At 48.6% G+C, this 15,027-nt stretch overlaps 1 protein-coding gene across 3 annotated transcripts in view; it reads right to left on the minus strand.

The window, feature by feature from the left end:
• The window catches only part of LOC140384491 (doublecortin domain-containing protein 1-like), an 871,034-nt gene that overhangs the window by 418,653 nt on the left and 437,354 nt on the right, over positions 1-15,027 (minus strand). The gene's annotated exons all lie outside the window — the stretch shown is intronic.

Here is a 15,027-nt window from a genome sequence, read left to right on the forward strand (position 1 = left end):
GGATTTTCCGGTCCCCTAGCCACGTTTTTCTCAGCAGTGCACCGTTCACTGGTGGTGGGATTCTCTCTTCCCACCGCTTAACAATGGGATTTCCAATTGAAGCCACCCCACACCACCGAGAAACCCGCGGGCGTGGGTGCGCTGCCCAAAGAGAATCCCAAAGGCTGGAGAATTCCGGCCATAGTATCTTCGGGAAGTAGATACTTTCTACAAATGCTCTTGTGGTTCCATTGTAGCCATCTGGGATAGACATTTACAATAAGAAACATGGACGGCCGCAAAGCATAACGGGAAATATGGACAATGTAAGGTTCAGGCAGGCTCAGAGCCTGAATGTATATTTGTGAGCGAAGAATCCAGACAGCATCGAAACCCCCAACAGATTAGCATTTTGATGGCCCATCTCTGCAGACGACACTAAGATGAGTGGTAAAGCAAAAAGTGCAGAGGATACCGGAATTCTGCAGAAGGATTTGGATAGGTTAGGTGAATGGGCTAGGGTCTGGCAGATGGAATTCAATGTTGCCAAGTGTGAGGCTATCCATTTTGGGAGGAATAACGGCAGAATGGATTATTATTTAAACGGTAAGATGTTAAAACATGCTGCTGTGCAGAGGGACCTAGGTGTACTGGTGCACGAGTCGCAAAAAGTTGGTGTGCAGGTGCAACAGGTGATTAAGAAGGCTAATCGAGTTTTGTCTTTCATTGCTAGAGGGATGGAGTTCAAGACTAGTGAGGTTATGCTGCAATTGTATAGGGTGTTGGTGAGGCCGCATCTGGAGTATTGTGTTCAGTTTTGGTCTCCTTACCCGAGAAAGGACATATTGGCACTGGAGGGAGTGCAGAGGAGATTCACTAGGTTGATCCCAGAGTTGAGGGGATTAGATTATGACGAGAGGTTGAGTAGACTGGGACTGTACTCATTGGAGTCTAGAAAGATGCGGGGGGATCTTATTGAGACATATAAAATTATGAAGGGAATAGATAGGATAGATGCAGGCATGTTGTTCCCACTGGCGGGTGAAAGCAGAACTAGGGGGCATAGCCTCAAAATAAGGGGAGGTAGATTTAGGACTGAGTATAGGAGGAACTTCTTCACCCAAAGGGTTGTGAATCTCTGGAATTCCTTGCCCAGTGAAGCAGTTGAGGCTCCTTCTTTAAACATTTTTAAGAAAAAGATAGATGCCTTTCTAAAGAATAAAGGGATTCGGGGATATGGTGTACGGGCCGGAGAGTGGAGCTGAGTCCACAAAGATCAGCCATGATCTCATTAAATGGCGGAGCAGGCTCGAGGGGCCAGATGGCCTACTCCTGCTCCTAGTTCTTATGTTCTAAGACTGATACTTGAGCAACCGATACAATCCCAGGCATTTCGGCGCCACTCCCTGTACTCAGAAAGCATCAACAACAGGGTCAATGACCGCTTAAGACACACCCGGCCATCAAGGCACCCACCCCTTTATTGGCTCAAATCAAATACAGCGATCAAGAACTACCCAATTAATGGGGTCCAAACCGAAGGACCACCCAAAAGAGCGCAAAACTCCTCAAGGATAAAGAGAGAGACCGCCATGCATTCGATATCTCTTGGACCTGGCGCTCCGGCAACGTCTACTTCCAATTGCAGAACCACCGGAAGCAAGTTCAAGTTCAACACCCGCTACCAGACGGATGAGCCCAGCTGAGCAGCAGTTACTTCTCCAGACCCAGCAGATCCAGATTCGGACAAAGGCCACTGTTCCTCTGACCTAAGCCGGGTGCCTGAAGCTAAGTACAGGTTGTCATAGTTGATGTGTGTAGTTTAACTAGTAGTGTTTATGTTGCATGACTAATTGTGTGTAAATAAAGTACCCTTGATCTTGAACTAACTAACTGGTGTTTGGCTCTTTGATCGATATCCGGTTGAACCTTGTGGTGGTATCATTTGATACCTGGCGACTCTGAGCAATATAATATTGAGATCTAAAGAAAGAAGATCAATCTTATTGATTGCCACATTTATAGCAGGTAAAAAAGGCAACAATTATTGGCGACATCTGACGGGACTCAACCCAGAAGTGACTGTGTCACTCTGAGAGAACCCACAAAAGTCCGAAGCTGAGTCCGCAGCCTTACAGAACATCTGCTTCACGATATGGACCCCTTTTTCGACCTTCACATTAGATTGCGGGTAATGCGGGCTCGAGGTGATGTGCTGGAAGTGGTATTGCTTTGCGAAGTTGGACCATTCTTTACTATAGAAACAGGGACCATTGTCGCTCATAACCGTGAGCGGGATTCCATGCCTGGCAAATGCCTTCTTGCAGGCCTTTATGACAGTCCTGGCTGTTAGGTCAGCCAGTTTCACTACCTCGGGATAACTGGAGAAGTAATCAATTATCAGGATGTAGTCACGCCCGTTGGCGTGAAAAAGGTCAACTCCGACCTTAGACCACGGAGAGGTCACGATCTCGTGCTGCTGGAGCGTTTCTTTGGGCTGAGCAGGCTGGAAGCGCTGGCAGGTTGCGCAATCGAGGACCATGTTTGATATGTCCTCATTGATGCCGGGCCAATAGACAGCCTGCCGGGCCCTGCGCCTGCACTTCTCAATACCGAGGTGTCCCTCGTGTATCTGCATGAGCACCAAGCTCTGGAGGCTGCGTGGAATGATGATGCGATCCAATTTCAGGAGGATCCACTCGACAACAGTTAGGTCATCCTTTACATTATAGTATTGGGGGCATTGCCCTTTCTGCCAGCCATTCGTGAGGTGATGTATGACCCGCTGCAGAAGAGGTTCCTTGGCGGTCTCTTGAATGATGATGAGTTGTTCATCGGATGTCGGGAGGGTGCGGGCACACAGTTGCACCTGTGCCTCAATGTCGTGTATGAAGTCTACCTGCTCACATGGCGAGGTAATGGCACGTGACAGGGCATCCGCGATGATTAGCTCCTTAGTGTAAACCAGTTCAAAATCATACCTGCGGAGTCGAAGGAGAATGCGCTGGAGCCTGGATGTCATGTCATTTAAGTCCTTGTGTATAATGTGCACTAGGGGTCTGTGGTCTCTACTGTAAAGGTCGGGAGACCATAGACATAATCATGGAATTTCACGATGCCAGTGAGAAAGCCCAGGCATTCTTTCTCTATTTGAGCATATTGTTGCTCAGTGGGGGCCATGGCCCTTGACGCGTAGGCCACTGGAGCCCAGGATGAGATGTCGACCTTCTGAAGGAGCACCGCCCCAATGCCGTCCTGGATGGCGTCTGTGGAGATTTTAGTCTCCCTCGCAGGGTCAAAAAAAGTTAGAACTGGAGCGGTGGTTCGCTTCGCTTTCAACCCAAGCCACTCTGCTTGATGTGCGGGTAGCCACTGGAAAGTGGTGGACTTCTTCACCAGGTGCCTGAGGGCCGTGGTGTGTGACGCGAGGTTGGGAATGAACTTCCCCCAAACATTTACCATCCGCAGGAAGCGGAGGACCGCCTTCTTGTCCTCTGGGGTCTTCATTGTGTTGATGACCTTGACTTTGTCCGAGTCTGGTTGCACGCCCTGCTGGGAGATCTGATCACCCAGAAACTTAATTGACGACATGCCAAAGGAGCATTTGGTTTTATTTAATTTCAGGCCATTGGCATGAATGTGCCTGTAGACTTGTTGCAGACGAGAAATATGTTCCTCCAGGGTCGTGGACCATATGATGACGTCGTCAACATAAACCCGCACACCATCAATGCCCTCTAGCATTTGCTCCATTATTCGATGAAAGATTTCAGAGGCCGAAACAATACCAAACGGCATGCGGTTGTAGCAATATCTGCCGAAGGGTGTATTAAACGTGCAGAGCTTCCTGCTGGACCCGTCCAGTTGTATCTGCCAGAAGCCACGCGATGCATCCAGCTTTGTAAAGAATTTGGCATGTGCCATCTCACTCGTCAGCTCCTCCCGCTTCGGGATCGGGTAGTGTTCCCTCATAATGTTGCAGTTCAGATCCTTGGGATCAATACAAATGTGCAGTTCTCCAGAGGGCTTCTTGACACAGACCATCGAGCTGACCCAGTCAGTTGCTTCCGTCACCTTGGATATTATGCCCTGATCATGGAGCTCCTGCAGCTGCGCCTTTAGATGGTCTTTTAGGGGCGCCGGCACCCAGCGTGGTGCATGGATGACAGGCGTGGCATCAGGCCTGAGCAGAATTTTATAGCGGTAGGGCAGCGTACCCATCCTACTGAACACATCCGGGTATTGCAATAGTAGCTCCTCAGTGTTGGCCTGAAGAGTGCTGTTTGCAGAGGACATGGCATGTACACGCTGGACGAGATGGAATAGCTTGCACGCATGGGCACCAAGCAGAGAAGCCTTGCCGGGCCTGACGATCTCAAACTGCAAAGTGGCCTTGATGGCCTTGTTGGATACATGCAGGTGACAGGACCCTAACGCAGTGATGGCATTTCCATAGTAGTCGAGCAACTCGCAGGCCGGCGGAAGAATTGTTGGCTGCCTTTGGATACGAGCAAGATCTGCTTGGGATATTAGATTGGCCGAGGCACCGGTGTTCAGCTTGAACTGGATACTACAATCGTTGACTTGTACTGTGGCACGCCACTCGTCCGCATAATCCACATTGAGGATGGGTGTGTGTGTTGCTGAATGTGAGGAGGCCTTGTCATGCATGGTGATGATGCCCACTCGATATGGGGACTCCGGGCAGTCGTCCTCTGGATCCGTGACGGGATCAGGTTCCAAATCCAGCAGCCCTTGCTGCACACTTCGAACACGTCTGCGTTGGAACTGCGATCGCTGGCCCCCTATTGGAGGTGCAGACCTGCACAAAGCCGCATAATGGCCGAGCTTCTTGCAGTTGAGACATCGCCTGCCTCTTGCAGGGCATTGCCGCTTTAAATGGCAGTGCCGCAGTTGGAGCACGTCATCACGTTGACGTCGTGACACTCGGTGGGTCGTCGCACATGCGTAGTGCGGTCAGCTGCCGCTTGCACCTGCGCAGTGTAGTCTTCAGCCGCTTCGTTCTCCCGACCGTGGTGCGCATGCGTGGGACCCCTGGAAAAGCATGCAAAATGGCCGCCTTGATCGATGCTCGGGCGCCGCAATCGGGCGATGGCCTGTACACTCTCAGCCTCGTGGGAGGCAAGTTGGTCCTGCTCTGCCGACTTAAGGCGAGAATAGCGACTTTTCGCCTGTTCGTGGACTTTGCATGTCTCAATGGCCACTGGCAGGGTCATATTTTTTATTTTTAGGAGCTGCTCCCACAGGGCGTCGGAGTGAAGGTCAAACACGATCTGATCCCTGATGAGGGAGTCAGCGGTGTCGCCGTAGTTACAGGATTGCGCTAGAATGCGAAGATGAGTGAGAAAAGACTGGAAAGGCTCATCCTTACCCTGAAGGCACTGCGGGAAGACCATAACGTTCGAAGCTTTCGTTCATCTCGAACTCACAGTGACTGCCGAATTTGGCTAAGACGGCCTTGTCCTCACCGTCGGCAAAAGTGAGCGAATTGAAGATTTGGATGGCCTGGTCCCCCACAATCGACAGTAGCAGCGCGATTTTTCAGGCATCGGAGGCACTTTCGAGGCCTGAGGGTATAGGCTGAATTTCTGCTTGTAGACCCGCCAGTTGGCACCAAGTTTCCTGGAGATCCGGAGCTGTGGTGGTGCCTGGGTCTTTTCCATGTCATTGGAAGGCAGTTGCTGGTCGTCAGTGAATTTTCGAAGGTAAATTACTTAGAAGCAGTAGCCACTCTTGGTATCATGTCATGTTATTCACCCTGGGGTAACACGGACTGCAACACAATGCAGTGAAATGATCAAGCACACACCAAACGTAGGTGTTGGTTCAATAAGATTTATTGAACTTCAGTAACGAAGCACACAGCTGCCTGTGGGTTGACTCTCTACTACTCGAAGTAAACTAACATTAACTATCTAGACCAGGCTAGCTCTGATCCACGTGTAGATGGTGTTGAATGATTTGTACAACCTGACTGTCACTACAGTTGTCACCAGTGGGAAGAGGCAGAGTGCTGATGCCTTGTGTGTTTTATAGTTGGAAGCCCCACTTTGGTGTTCTGTCTGGTGATTGGTCGTGTTCTGTTCTGTATGTTGATTGGCTCACCTGGGTGCCTGCTTTTGCCTCTTGATGTGCGTGGGTGCATATTATGACAGCAGCAACCAACAGAGCAGAACAGTGTCCCATATGGGAAGAGGAGATTAAAAAGTATCGAAAGGGGAAAGGATGGCCCCTATGGTCTGAGTTTTGTGCAAGTGAAGAGACAGGTCCTGGCAGTATAGGACAAACTTGGTGGGATAACCTGACCGAGATCCACAAGAAGAATTTGAGTCAAGTTCGTAAGCCGATGGCAATCGTGTCCTGCTTGGCACAATTGCGAGGCACAGAGGAGTTCGTGAGGATGCTCCGTAGACAGCTTGAGGAGAAGGAGAGTAGGGAGGGAAATGTTAGCGAGTGTGAGAGAGTAAATGAGCAACTCCGAGAGCAGCTAGCCGCGAAGGACAAGGAGATGGCTGATGTCAAACGGGCACACCAATCTTGTCTCGCTCACCTAAGTAGCTTTCAGATTCAATATGATAAGGCCTACCAGGACACGCAACGTACGGTTTTGGTAAGAGAGGAAACAGAAAACCAAGCAGAACAGTTGAAAAAACAATGATAGGACTTAAAGGCAGCCCTACGAGCACTCCACAGTTCCACCAGGTAACAGAAGCAGAGTTTGATGGACCATGCTAAGTGCAGGCAGCAAATTGCAAAATTGCAATCACTGCTCTCAGTTCAGAATGGGTTCAGAGATACCTTTGGCCCACAGTTAGATCAGGAAGATGGCCCTGATTGGCAGGAACTTAATGAAACAGCACATCGATATGTGAACGAGACAGAAAGTGAGAATAGAGCCCCCCAGGCCCTGAAAAGGAAAGCACCTGCACCACTGACTGCACACACAGCATCCAACCCTATGAATCCAGTCATAGAATTTACAGTGCAGAAGGAGGCCATTCGGCCCATCGAGTCTGCACCGACTCTTGGAAAGAGCACCCTACCCAAGGTCAACACCTCCAACCTATCCCCCATAACCCAGTAACCCCACCCAACACTAAGGGCAATTTTGGACACTAAGGGCAATTTATCATGGCCAATCCACCTAACCTGCACATCTTTGGACTGTGGGAGGAAACCGGAGCACCTGTAGGAAACCCACGCACACACGGGGAGGATGTGCAGACTCCGCACAGACAGTGACCAAGCCAAAATCAAACCTGGGACCCTGGAGCTGTGAAGCAATTGTGCGATCCACAATGCTACCGTGCTGCCCAAGAGTCACCACGCAGCGTAGAGTCCCAACAGAAGACCAACCCGATTTTGTGTACACCACCCCACTAACGATCACCCAGTTAAGAGATGTCTGCGCCAAAATAGAAACTTTTCACCCCACATCAGACCCGCACCACTTTTTCGAACGAGTTAGGCAACAGACCATCATGTACTGTCTGGACGAGCAGGAAGAAGTAAAAGTCATTGTAATGAGCCTTGACCCGTCTGTTAGTTCAGCCCTTCCCGACCCACAAAATGTTGGAGGAGGTAGCCTCCAAGATAAGAAAACAGCCATCTAAGATGCCATTGGCTACAATAGAGGAGATCCAGTAGAAGGACTCAACCGGTGCAGACAGAAAAAAGGAGAGCATCCAACAGCATTTGCTGGATGCCTCTGGATCCACTTCAACGCAGTATTCAGTGATTTAACACGCGCCCATTTATCTGCAGACAATACGGCTAAATGGACCCGTATTCTCGTCTCCCACGCCACGGAGGCAGGACAAAAGGCATGTGCGAATTACGACCCCTCAGACCCGGCACATAATGAAGTGTGGGTACTGAAGCAACTATCTAGAGCTTGGGAACAGTCCCAACAGAAACAAACAGAACAGGAAAGAGTAGACACCAACATGAATCCAGTAAGGGCACACCAAGACCTCGCATGGGTAAATGAAGGCAGAAGTAGCACACCGCACCCTAAAGTGCAGGAATGGTACAATTGCGGACAGAAAGGACATTACGCCCGAGAATGCCAAGCCCCCCCGAAACAGCAACGGAATCAGCCCTTCAATGTCCCCCCTAGGAACAATGCCAGACTCATCCACAGTGTTAACGCCCGATCAGATAATTTGGCCATAAATGGCACCGATTGACGGTGTTCGGACTCCCCAACTTGGGTCTGTGACACACTTTTGGACAAGTCCAGAAGAGTGGTAGCTACAGGCACAGTCCGGGGACACCCCGTAGAGTTCCTTTGGGACACAGGAGGGTCCCGAACAACGTTAAACTCCTCCACGATGTACCAGCGAGATATATGGCCCACTATAGACACCATCACTCTTAGTGACTTTACAGGGTACCTCCAGCAGGGACACATTACAGCCCCTGTGGATATCCAGATCGGTAACATTAAAACTAAGCACTCAGTCGTTTTGGTAGATTTACCCCAGACAGCAGAGCACATCTTGGGAATAGATTTTATGAGCTCACACAACTTTTCTTTCGACCCCGTAAATAAATGTGTGTGGAAAATGGCTAGAGCAGCACGAGCCCCCACCCCCCACGCTCACAGGAGGAGACTACGCACACAGGATTAGCTCAGTGGGAGAGTACTGGTTTGATCCACAAACCATTACCACAGACAAAATAGTTAGAGAAGTCTTGAAGAGACATAAAGGATCGTTTGCCCAGCCCAAGCACGATTGCGGTAAAATCCCAGGAATGGTCAACATTACAGGTCCCGATCCTAAGCCCCAGAAACAATACGGTTTTCCACAGCAAGCCGAGGGAGAGATAGCTAAAGTAATCCAGAGTTTATTGGACCAAGGAGTAATTCGGCTTTTGGTCCATTCCATTGGACAAAACGCGCCAGTACAAATTTGCGTTCACTTTCCAGGGACAGCAGTACACGAAGACGTGCCTTCCACAAGGCTTCCACAACTCCCCCTCCATTTTTCACAGACAATTGATGAATGGATTAGCAAAATTTTCCCAACCTGAATGCCTCGTTCAGTATGTGGATGACTTGCTCCTCCAGACTGACACCAAGGAAGAGCACATTTCGCTTCTTTCGGAACTATTAGGACTCCTCAAAGAAATTGGATGCAAAATCAACCCCCAAAAAGCCCAAATTCTCCAAGAAAAGGTCACTTATTTAGGTACGGTCATAACACATGAGAAGCGTGAAATAGAACAGAAACGGATAGATTCAATTGTAAAATTGCCCTTGCCCCAAAATGTTACAGCACTGGTCACAGCAATTTTAGGACTGGTCAGTTACTGCAGGACCACATAGACGGTTTCGCCACTAAAGCAGCCCCACTTTCCGAGCTCCTTAAGAAACAGGCCCCGTGGAAATGGCTTCCACAGCATACGGATGGCGTAGATGCATTGAAATGCACCCTAAGCACAGCCCCCGTTTTTCAGGCCCCAGACCCACACTCCCCATACGCAATAGAGGTAGCGACCACCGACCGAACCCTTTCGGCCATACTTCTACAGGAAAGGCACAATCGTTTAGGACCCGTAGCCTATGCCTCATGAGTTTTAGATCCAGTAGAGCAGGGATTTTCAGCTTGTGAAAGGCACTTGCTCGCAGTTTTTTGGGCTGTACAATACTTCTTATACATAACAGGACTCAACCCCGTAACCATTTTGACCGAGCACACCCCGACACAGCTACTATTAGATGGTAGGCTAAAAGACGGCACAGTAAACCAAATTCGCACAACGCGCTGGACCCTACTCCTACAAGGACGCAAAATTACGGTGAAAAGGACAAAAACGCACACGTTTCTGGCCGACAATTTGCAATATGCAGGAACCCCACACGAGTGCGAGATCATTGCAGCGAAGCACAGTACAGGCCCCTTTGTTCCCAAATCATTGCTGAAAAAGACAGGCATCCGACCACAGACAACCCAGCCCACAAACAAAGCTCTAAAAATTTATGTAGATGGCTCCTCCACAGTTCTAAATGAAAAAAGGATCACAGGATGTGGAATTTATGTAGAGGACGCGCAGGGACGTGCTTTAGAGGAAATCTCATTGAAATTGCCAGGACATTTAGGTTCGCAGGCAGCCGAGTTAGCAGCCATTGCTTACATTGTCCAGCACCCAGATTCGTTCCCGACCCCAGCAGACATATATTCGGACAGTTTGTATGTCTGCAACAGCTTGACAGAATTCCTGCCCCTGTGGGAATTTAGAGGATTTATATCCGCCGATGGAAAACCCCTACCCTCAGCGCCATTACTAAAACACATTCTCCAGACAGCGAAAGGTAGAAAATACGGAATCATAAAAGTTAGAAGCCACCATCGTTCCTCCCCACCCGGTAACGTGAAAGCAGACACCCGAGCGAAAGCAGGCTCTCGACATGGCCACTTTTGGCAACCCCACCCCCACCCCCCGAGAGTGCCCCAGTACACACGGTCCAGGTCTCACAGACCAATATTCAGGATTTGGCCCAGGCACAAAAAGATGATGAGACGCTAAAGGAAGTTTTAAAAGGAGACTTCCCGGCTCCCTATGATAAGTTTAAAGACACGTTAACGATTCATGAGGGAATCATATTAAAGGATGGTATTTATGTGGTCCCCACCCAGGACAGGAACCAGATTATTTGCCAATTCCACGACGGACACGGACACCAAGGGATAGAATCCACCCTTGCCCACCTCAGACCTCTCTGCTGGTGGCCCGATTTAAAAACCAACGTAACCCATTATATTGAGAATTGTTTGATTTGCGCTCAGAACAACCCGGACAGATATGCAAAGAAAGGTCAGCTAAGACACCCCCCCCTGTTAATGGCTCATGGACGAACTTGCAGTTAGACTATATTGGTCCCCTCCCCCCCTGCAGAAATGGATACAAATATGTGTTGGTCGTCATCGGCACCTTCACAAAATGGGTAGAAGCATTCCCTTCAAGAACAAACACGGCCAAAGCCAAGGCAAAAATTCTAACCAAGCAAATTTTCACTAGATGGGGACTCCCCCATAGTATTGAGTCGGACCAAGGTTCACACTTCACAGGCAGAGTAATGAAAAACGTCCTGACGATTTTCGTAATAAAACAGAAGTTTCACATTGCCTATCACCCACAGTCCAGCGGCATTGTGGAAGGCATGAATTGCACCCTAAAGGCAACACTTAGGAAGATGGTACAGCAGCATAATACGACATGGGACACAGTGCTCCCATTCGCACTGATGTTTATTAGAAATACGGTGTAGAGTCCGACAGGATACACCACCCATACCTTCATGACCGGATGACCCATGAAGGGTACCGAGTATTTATTTGGACTTGATTTGGCCAGCCCCGCAGACATCGTCTTTACCCACGAAAAAGCGGTCCAAAACATAATGGAGAATATTAAAGCAGCACAGCTCACTGCAGCTGTTCGACTAGGCACTAGGAGAAAGCAGAGTAAGGCCTGCTTTGATAAAACAGTACACACGATAGAGTATACAGTCGGACAAGTCATGATCTCCCTGTACAATCCTAGTTCATTCCTCTCCCCCAAATTTGCAGGCCCCAACTCAATTTCTGATAAAGTAAGCCCCTCAGTTTACAAGATCACATATCCAAATGGAAAATCGGGATGGTTCCATATAAACCAGCTTAAGGTTTATGGAACGCAGTGCAGCCACTCACACCATCTCTCACTGGCAATGGCAGACAGCGCAGACCCGCCCACTGACAACCCAATCCAGCCCTACCCCAGCCAGGACAGCACGTCTACAGACACGACCTTGACTCCGCCCCCAGAGTCGAATTTCACCCTCACACTTGATTCGGCCGCTAGAGATAGCGACAGCGAAAGCACCACGGACATACTTGAAATCCCCGATCAATGGAAAAACAGACCAGGCCGCGGTCACTACAGCCCCAGTGACACCAACCACGATATGTTAGGCCCCTCAGAGACCATTTATTTGCCACTACCAGAACCTGACCCACCGCCCGACGATAGTGACACCCCCCTTGACCCTACCGCCCTACAGGATAAGAAACAATGGCACCATGACAATTCTTATCGACTGATAAGAAACAACGAGATGGATCCCACATCGGCCCATGCCGCATTGGCACTGAAACTCCAGGCACGAGTTTGGCAACCGGGAGATGGTGATGACTCCGAGTCTGACTCCCACCATGCTAACCCCTTTGAGACCCTTTTTGGAATGGAATCCTGAGGTGTCCAGATGATGAGAGAAAGGAATCAATTGAGATTTACGATGTTCTACTCCCTGATGGAACCTGCTCGCTTTCTTGGTTTTTAATGTTGAATGTTCTCTCTCTTGTATGACGACTGTTTGTCGACTTCAGGCAAATTTCTTGATACAGGTATGACTACTCCTTTGACGCCATGGTCGTTAAAGGCACAAATTTGTTGAAAGTCCATAAATATTCAAATTCTTACCGTTCTTGTAAGGTCACCCAGGCAGTGGAGTAACGGCACTGATCCCCGCCCTGCCTGAGGACCCCCTATGTATTTGGTCAGCCAAGCTCGGGTAGTGGAGCAACGGCACTGGTCACTGCCCTACCCGGGGATTCCACCCATTCTTGCCCTGCCACGTCTCATACGCACCCCATTCGGAAAGTTCTTTTCAAAACTCTTTTGCTGTTCTTTGAAAAATGTGGTTTAAAGAATGCACTTTTCCACAACTTTTGTTTTCTTTCCGGCGACCCTTCGATTGCTATCCCCCAGCTGCTATTTGCATGTTAAAACACTTGGTTGAAACAAATTTGCACTGGCCGGAGAAATTGTCCGCCCACTCAGCCCATCAAACAAAGGCTGCGAGAGCGCTCGCACTGTGACAGATTTTTTTCGTATGTCTTGTCTCCCAAATGGTTGTTTTAAAAACAAAATGAGGGAGTCACATATGGTGACGATTTTAAATGGGAAATTGTCATTAAGGAGAAACAGACAGACAAACGAGATATTAAACAACAAGATAATAACAGATATTATGCTTGTACCCCAGGAAGATACAACTATACCAGAAGACAGAGGAAGATACAGACAAGATGAAGACGGACCTGATGATCTACATCATGATCGTCGTTGGATCAATACAGTTGCGCGCGTTATACCCCTCACCACACAGGCCCTGAACATGACCACCCAACACGATACCCCTAGCCCGGACACTACACCACACATAGACACAGCCACTGATACCCCCCATATGCTGTGATAACATCATAAAGTGGTATTCCCTTTCGGACACAGTAAAAGCCCTATTGATTATAGCTATACTTTGCAGTGTCATCCAGATGATCAGACTTTGGAAATGGCGAATGGCGAAGGGGAGCCTCCCGCCCTCCAGTATACACACTCAGAGCCCATTTCTCGGACTTCAGCAGACCCCACACTCTTTTTGAACCTTTTTCTCCCTAATAAATGCCGTGGGTTTTTTATTTAAATAAAATTACTTTCTCTGCCAATTGACATAAGTGTTAAGTAGGAATGTGATGCTGCTATTGTTCATTTTGTACTGTAATACAAGTTCTATGGTTATTAGATAGCAGCACGAGTGTAGTATAGTTAAGGACAGTTAGAGGTTCCCATATTGTGCAAAGAAACTGAAATGTATGTTTGAATGTTATAGTGCCGCCTTAGAATTTTTAGAGATGTGTTTTGTATTAGTGAAAACTTAGGTAAATGTTTCGAACCATAGGACAGAGTAGGATAGAACCTGTCCGTGATTGAGGGTACCCGGCATATCGGAGAACAGGAGAAGATTCAGTAGTGTGATCCTTCACGCTTCGCGTTGAGGATCAAGAGGACGGACTGTATGGGCAGCACGGTGGCACAGTGGGTTGGCCCTGTTGTCTCACGGCACCGAGGTCTCAGGTTCGATCCCGGCTCTGGGTCACTGTCCATGTGGAGTTTGCACTTTCTCCTCGTGTTTGCGTGTGTTTCGCCCCCACAACCCAAAGATGTGTAGACCATGCTAAATTGCCCCTTAATTGGAAAAAATGAATTGGGTAGACTAAATTTATAAGAAAAAAAAGAGGACCGACTGTAGCCATTTGGGATGGCCACTTACAACAAGAAACATGGACGGTCGCAAAGCATAACGGGAAATATGGACAATGTAAGGTTCAGGCAGGCTCAGAGCCTGAATGTATATTTGTGAACAAAGAATCCAGACAGCATTGAAACCCCCAACCGATTAGCATTTTGATGGCCCATCTCCATAAGACAAAAGACTGATTCTTGAACAACCGAAACAATCCCAGACATTTTGGCGCCTCTCCCTGTACTCCGGAAGCATCAACAACAGGATCAATGACCGCTTAGGACACGCCCGGCCATCAAGGCACCCGCTCCATTATTGGCTCAAATCAAATACAGTGACCAAGAACTACCCAATTAATGGGGTCCAAACCGAAGGGCCGCCCAAAAGAGCGTGAAAATCCCCGAGGATAAAGAGAGAGACCGCCATGCGTTCGATCTCTCTTGGACCTGACGCTCCGGCAACGTCCACCTCCAAGTGCAGCACCACGACCAGAAGCAAGTCCAAGTTCAACGCCCGCTACCAGATGGATGAGCCCAGCTGAGCAGCAGTTACTTCTCCAGACCCAGTAGATCCAGATTCGAACAAAGGCCACTATTACTCTGACCTAAGCCGGGTGCCTGAAGCTAAGTACAGGTTGTCATAGTTGATAGGTGTCGTTTAACTAGTAGTGCTTATGTTGCATGATTAATCTTGTGTGTAAATAAAGTACCCTTGATCTTGAACTAACTAATTGGTGTTTGGCTCTTTGATCGATATCCGGTTGAACCTTGTGGTGGTATCATTTGATACCTGGCGACTCGGAGCAATATAATATCGAGATCTAAAGAAAGGGCAACCTTATTGATTGCCGTATTTATAGTAGGTAAAAAAGGCAACACCACAGTTTTTAAAATCCCAAATTGTTCCACTCTTGAGCAGGAGAGATGTTGCACTATAGAGAAAGGGTAAGTTTG

Source organism: Scyliorhinus torazame, chromosome 10, assembly GCF_047496885.1.
Source record: "Scyliorhinus torazame isolate Kashiwa2021f chromosome 10, sScyTor2.1, whole genome shotgun sequence".
Lineage (NCBI taxonomy): Eukaryota > Metazoa > Chordata > Chondrichthyes > Carcharhiniformes > Scyliorhinidae > Scyliorhinus > Scyliorhinus torazame.